Source organism: Haliotis rubra, unplaced genomic scaffold, assembly GCF_003918875.1.
Source record: "Haliotis rubra isolate DU_JTF1 unplaced genomic scaffold, ASM391887v1 Scf34, whole genome shotgun sequence".
Lineage (NCBI taxonomy): Eukaryota > Metazoa > Mollusca > Gastropoda > Lepetellida > Haliotidae > Haliotis > Haliotis rubra.
Genome location: NW_025767013.1, coordinates 1,201,140 through 1,208,967, shown reverse-complemented (window position 1 = coordinate 1,208,967; position 7,828 = coordinate 1,201,140).

The following is a 7,828-nucleotide window of genomic DNA, read 5'->3' as shown; positions in this document are numbered from 1 at the left end:
GGCCAATTGGTCAAGGAGAGGACAAGGACATAGCTCTACTAACTATAAACGCAACTGTCTGGCATTGTCGTGTATGGTTTTATTACAACCGGATGCGGGATGAATGTAATATATGTAAATATTATACAATTTGATATATAGATACAGTGGGCAGAAATCATGTAAGACCATATTTGTGCTACATTTGCCTAAACTCGAGATTAACCAACATGCACATATATAAAGTACATCCCATTGTTCGGACTCGAGTTTGGATATGAATGTAGTCACTGTTCTGACCATTAAAGCATCTCAGCTAAATTCCACCTTATGTGCCTCGATTACATCATATCATCATATCAACAATGGTATATGATTAATTCATACGTCTAAGCAATCGGGGCATGTCTGTATTATTCCAAATATAGTATTTCCTAATCATAGTGACATGTCGGCAATAATTATACCAAATACATACACCTAAATCATGGCGACATGGCAATATAACAAATATATACATATGCTATAAACGTGTAAGCATAAATCATTTAAATAACGATGACATGTCGGAAATATAACAAATACACGCATCCATACTTTAACATAGACTTAGACAGTTGTAGCGCTTCGATCGCTTTGAGGAACGAGACACCTTTCACAGACTGAGTATACAATCAGGAATCGGGTTGGTAAGATAGTTATAAGAAGAATGCACTGCAGGACATGTCCGATGTGGAATGCAAGAGATTAAACTCCAGCAGTGAACTACATTTAACTAGCATTAACTAAACTACTTTTAAATTACCACCAACGTTAAATCCAGTTCAAATTATAGGATGGCGACTTGCATGTAAATCATTCACATCCTCATTTCATCGCAAGAAGAAAAGCAGCCAATTTTGCGTCCTCAAAGTGCATTTCTATTTGAATTTTCTTTACTACAAATGTTGATCCCATGCAAGAACATCTAGTCAGGAAGCCAAGTAATTCATAAAATTGCTTAGAGTGACAGCTGGAACGTGAAAAGAAGTCCTCCTGTCACGACGAACGTTATGATCACGCGAATATTCCATTACGGGGGTTATAAAACCGTTTATAACACGGTTGAATATTACAGGAAGCTTTATATCCATCATTCCGTGAAATATCTTCCACTGATTTGTAGCGTTTATTTCTGATATTTTTAACTTGTATTTACAGAAAGCGCACATCGGCACATCGTAAACCGGATTGATGTTTCAATATTTTCTTTATGACCAAGCTCCAGTATCTTGTGTTTGTGATGTCAATGATTGGTACAACGTACTTATGTGATATATGAAACTAACGAGTAATAACATCACTGATCACAAAGAATTGCGTTTGTCAATTTTGTCCTTCGGTGTAGAAGCCCGCGGAAAGCACTTTAACCTGAAAGTGATTCAACGGGTTTTGTCTCTTTTAAAAATTATTCATATAATTTTGCATTTTACGCCAAGAGGACTTTGCTTTGGTAGATAATCGAGAGCGCTTTTTTCTCAGGCGACTTTTCATTTCAAAGAGTCCAAGAGTCGTTGAAGATGTGGGATAAAAGGTACTCTTAGTAACCCATGGCTGGATGGTCATATACTCACTAACTTGGTAAAGATCCGGGTTAGAATTGATCTTCAGTAACCCATGCTTGTCGTAAGTGGCGACTAACGGGATCGGGTGGTCAGGCTCGCTGAGTTGGCTGACACGTGTCATCGTATCCCAATTGCGTAGAACGATGCTCATGCTGTTGATCACTGGATTATCTGGTCAAGACTCGAATATGTACAGACCGCCGCCATATAGCTGGAATATTGCTGAGTGCGGCGTTAAACAACAGACAAACAGACAGAGACACTGACTTGGTTGATGCATGACATTGTGTAATCATTACGTAGATCATCGATCACTGGATTGTCTGAACCAGACTCGAGCACCTACACATTTAGGATTGGCGAGTTTGGCGTTAATCAACAAAACAAACGTCATTAACATTCAATTGAGCACGTGAATCACTGAGCATAAGTGATCAATAAAATTACTACTGTTGCATCAACACTCATTAAACTATAAATAAACTATAGTCTTTATATTCATTACTTTGTGAACCAAAAGTATTTTATTACACGCCCACACTCAACCTTGGCACCCGAACGTTGGTGTATCCCGTGAACAAACATGGATTGGAAAATACAACGTTATAGAAAAAGCAGAACAGACATGCCAGTGATGCTGTTATGTTAGTTTTGATGGAACTGGCTTAGATACGTTGATAATACATGGAAGATAATTATTTGCACACTTCAATCACATCATCTCGGACAGCAGAGGGAGCAATCAATATTGGTACTAGATTCATCAGTTTCACCAGGTTGCGTGACTATCAGCTTACATAACACAATCTGGTAGCAGTTTGCTTACGTAAAGGGTGTTTAAAATTAGACATTCTCACCCATAAAATGTCCTATTTTCTAACTAAACTGATGTGAAAAAGAAAGTACACCCTTGGTGCTTTGGGATCATCATCAAAGATACCACAAGTCGTAAAATTGTACATGTGTACCTTGTGTAGACAGTTTCCAGGAAATAGTCATATCACGATTTAGGCTCTTCTTGTCACGTCGTGCTGACTGAAACGTTATTTGTCATAATGTGTAAACTCCCTATTCGAAAGACAGTTTTACCGAAACATTGCGACAGTAATTTATTAAGTGAGTGATTATGGTTCTAGGCAGATTTAGGCAATTATCAATTTTGGATACAAGACGTAACTTTGAAAAAAAAGCGAACCCGATTGAACTGTGACAAGTGCGAGCGTTTTAACCGCTGAGCTAACCATTCTCCCTTTCATTGCCGAGTGCTATCGGTGATGTAAAAATTAAACAAGACAAAATATCAAATTTTAATATAAATATTTTATAAAGGACCCTTAATTCAAAATACACCAGAATATAATCAGTCTAGATTACCCACAGGTTCAACAGTGAGTTAAAGGTAAATCACAAGTGAAAGTCGGTGATGGACACCAGTAGCTCAATTTGCATTGAACATTGTATGCTAATTGAACTAAAGACGATGATCCCATGCGAAAATGGCGTAATCTGTTTATTTCTGTTTTCAATGACTAAGTTTCAAACTTTTGTATTGTTAGTCATGAGAATGCCTATTAACAATATTAGAAATCTCCCTGCAGCTGGGAACACTGCCGATCTCTGTCTGTGATACATAATCACGAGTAGGACTTCATTACCGTAGTGAAACTTCAAAGCTTCTCTGACTTTAACATGTCGTTTGACATTTTCTGATCACAAATTGTAAGTCACATTATTCATTTACCAACAGAAGGATACCAAATTCGTGTTCCAAGGCTACATTTCCCTTTTCGTGGTTTCAGGGTAACAAAACCGATGTTAGTAACTTTACATTCAGATTCTAAGATCAAATTATGGCAAAATACCATTCTCTTGACATTGTAGCATGACTACCCACTACTCTCTGACATAATGAATCACAAGAAAATGATTTTAAGAGATGCTGTGACACCTCTGCTGCCACGGCTACCACTGCATCAAGGACGAAGAGTGGGTTGGAGACTTCATGTAGACATGAATCGTGATCCATTGTGACGGGTCTTTAAAGACGACTGAAGCCTAGGTGTCATATTGAGCTCCTTGTGATTATTTCCATCACGTACGATACATTTTTATATATACGCCCTCGCCTGATTGACATCGTCTTTCGAAACACCTGTGCACCAGAACGTAACGTTAACTAACAAAGGTAATCAATAATTAATATTTAATTTTCATACTGGAACGGTACTGCGTATTAATTAGTTTCCTTGCTGATAATCTGTAAAATGATTTTCACCTTTATTTTCTCTCCCATCTTGTTAGCTAATCAATTATGTGTCATAGCGTGTAAGAATACATACTGTTCACACGAGTGCAATCTATTTTAGCAGCGTCGTTGGACGGGGAGCCTAGTATTTAGGGACCAATCCATATGCCGTTTGGTGGTGAAATTATTGGAATCTTAATTCATCAAGCCCCAGGCCTATACGCCCAATAAAGTCAGCGTCATGATTATGTAGGCATTCCAGGATTCCTGCAATATGAATGTGAATAGATACAGATATATGAACTTGTCATATAATTCATTCAGAGCGGAAAATACATTTCTACAAAGTGAAAAACAGGTTTCAAGATATATACTGAGAGAAACAAGTAACGGAACACAGGAACATTCAAGCGTTCCTTTACTATTTTCTAGTTTTCATCACCAGCTTTGAATACTGCTGGGAGAAAATCTGAGAATAAATATAGGAACACTGGCATAAAGTGGTGTTCCCTTATTTTTTCCCTCGGTATATGTACAATATTGATATGTGTGTTATTGCAAGCATATAAAGTTGGACTGAGTATATGTTCCCGAAGGCTGTGGCTGTGGCTGTGGCTCTGGCTGTGACAGTGTATTGAGTGTGGTAGATGGACTTTACCCAGGTAAACTTCAGCATCGTGAGCGTTTGCAACATATTCTTCGTACATAGAATCGTAAATTATGAATTGGTATTACTGTGTCATGATATCAACATCATATACATGGAATACATTTTGTAGCGAGGCTGGTATAGATAACATCAAACTATACCCGATGTACCTGACATGATTCTCCGTTCGTTCTTTCCCCATTTGTCCATTAGTTTCTTATAGTTCCAAAGGGATCGTGGAATGTTTATTACATTGTACTGTTTCGTTTGAGTGATAAAATATGAAAGTATTGTAATGTTTTACGTAAATGCTTCACTTAAAAGGAAAAAGAATATTTTATATTGAAAACTAAACAATAGATTTTATTATCAGAGTATTGCAAATCGATCAGTTTGATGGGAGTGAAACGTCGCAAGCTGAAGTGATTTTGTTAATCCCATTATTTCTATGACCATTGAACACATTGATTGGAAATGTAAAAACAATTCTTCCAAAATTGCGACAATATCTGTTTCACTAAAAAGTACAATTGAACTGTTTCGGAGGCATGTCCATGCAGAAGAAATTTTACGGTATTTTTAAGTCATACAGGCATTATAGCAGAGACTACCACAAGCGCAGTTTCCATGAACAATTTCGGTTTTCAGTTGGGCACTACCGATTTAGACTTTTTTGACTGCGAACTTTAAAAGCGTTATGTGTAAGAAGCTTTCCCGAAACCGGGACACGTACTTTCGGTTTCCGTGATTGGAATTTTACATTAATGGTTTCCAGGTTTCCATTTTACATTAATGGTGTTTTTAAAATTCTTCTTATCAATGTCCTTGACATCTGTGCTATGTGCTAAGATAGACGGTCAATCCTGACGGACTATTACTGATGTTTCCAGTGGTGCAGACGACACCTCACTTCACTGATGAGTCACACGTCTTCACCCAACTCCTAGAATGACATGTCGTCGAGGTGAACGCTACGCCACGCAATGTCTTCTTGATGGCTTTAGAGGTCGTGGCGTTATGATCTTGGGCGGAATAACAGTTACAATAAGAACTCAAATGAGTGTGACTGAAGGGAATGTGATTGCCCCGGGATACCCTGATAACATTTTGTGGAGCAGCCTTTTTCAGTTCTTGTGTTAGAGACAGATTGACATTACAGTGTGATAACGTCGGACAACATTTTGCAGCTACATCTGACTCGGAACAATGTTAATGAGTTCTCTGACCTGCAAGATCCCCTCATCTGTCACCAAATGAACATGTCCAAGATAAAATGGAAAGACGCTTATGACATCTTCCAAATCCTCCAAAAGCTGCAGGAAATCTGGTTTATCTTTCCAAAGATGGAATTCAGTCTTTATTCAACGTTGTAGCGCAGTTGTCAACAGTGTACAAGGTGGTTAAGCTCGCAGCTCACTTGCTTGTTAACCCATTCGTATGACTCATTTGTGTGTGACGGCGGTGCTCCTCACTTGGACTGTTGCCGTTTTACCTATTTCGTTGGTCACAATAATGTCACAATAATTTTTGCCGCTCAGTACATACTTATATTGATGGTATGAGCTATCAATGGAGCCAATAACAATTATGCTTACAGCTTTTGAAAGGTTCAAGGTCTAGATCCCGCGAGTGTTACGTCACAAACCGTGTATTGTACTTAAGGCCAAAGGGACGCAATTCTATTGCTGCAGGTACGACCGGCCGAGCCAGAAACATAGTTTTGTCAAATTTTCGACCTCACGAATGAGTGGTGATAATTAATGCATTCATATTACATCACGGTGCCCAGTACACAATCGAGTGGAAACCTAGCAAACCAGGTGAATAAAACAACGAAAAAATAATATTGAATGAATGATCTAATGCCGTAAAAAACTAAAATTAAAACTGGAAATATTGTCAGATAGGACCTCACGAATGAGTGGTGATTATTAATGCATTCATATTATATCATGGCGCCTAGTACACAATCGAGTGGAAACCAGGTAAACGAGGTGACTAAAAGAACGATAAAACAATACGGAATGATCTATTACCGTAAAAACTACATTAAACACTGGAACCCATCTTTTTGTAAACTAACCATCATCAAATGCCTTTCAAGCCATTGTAAAAAGTAAGATTAAAACCATTTCACGATACCCATGTCGAATGATGATGAAACAGCCAAAGTCGGATATCCTGTTGCTGGAATCGCCTTCAACTCCGAGGACATTAAACTGATCTCAGAATCTTGTCCCATAAACTTTCATTGCTGATAATGATTCCTTAATCGATCAATGCCCGCGAATTTCAACACCCATCTTCGTAAACCCTCAGGCCGTCAATGAAATAACCTTACCAAGTTACCCACTGAAAGATTTGGTCTGAACTTCAGTTATTATGGCTCCTTAGGTTATGGATTTTTTTCTTGATTTCTTTCATCCTGCCAGAGACGAAAGTTGATGCAAGAGTCTTTTCAACGCTTCCTCGAGGTTGAAAATGAAATATATTTCCAGAATTAATGTTCTTCATTCAAACAAGGTTCCTCTGATTTTTCATGGCATTCCTAAAAGCTTAACAAACGATAAAAAAGTGATGACGAAATCGTAAAACTACGGAATAACCGTCGTGAACGCTTGTTTATCCAGGCGACTTGAATACAAGGGCGGTTTTAATAGCTGTGTGTACCACAAGGTTACCCTGACCTTCTTGAATGGGTGAGTATTTGCACCATCGTCTGCAACAGCTCCACAACGACTGATGAATGTACGTTCGTGGTCAAAGAGCCGCAATGGCGATAGCGATATGTACTGCAAGGGTATGGTACAAGTAAATAGTGATCATGGTTCAATAGTGTGAGTAAATCACATCACAGTGGCGAGGTATGGTACTGCAAGGGTATGGTACAAGTAAATAGTGATTATGGTTCAATAGTGTGAGTAAATCACATCACAGTGGCGAGGTATGGTACTGCAAGGGTATGGTACAAGTAAATAGTGATCATGGTACAATAGTGTGAGTAAATCACATCACAGTGGCGAGGTATGGTACTGCAAGGGTATGGTACAAGTAAATAGTGATCATGGTTCAATAGTGTGAGTAAATCTCATCACAGTGGCGGGGTATGGTACTGCAAGGGTATGGTACAAGTAAATAGTGATCATGGTTCAATAGTGTGAGTAAATCACATCACAGTGGCGAGGTATGGTACTGCAAGGGTATGGTACAAGTAAATAGTGATCATGGTTCAATAGTGTGAGTAAATCACATCACAGTGGCGAGGTATGGCACCACAGCGTGTCAGACGGAGGGAAGGGGGAGGGGGGCGGGGGCAGTGATGGAAGCAGTTAGTGCTTTGATGGAACTACC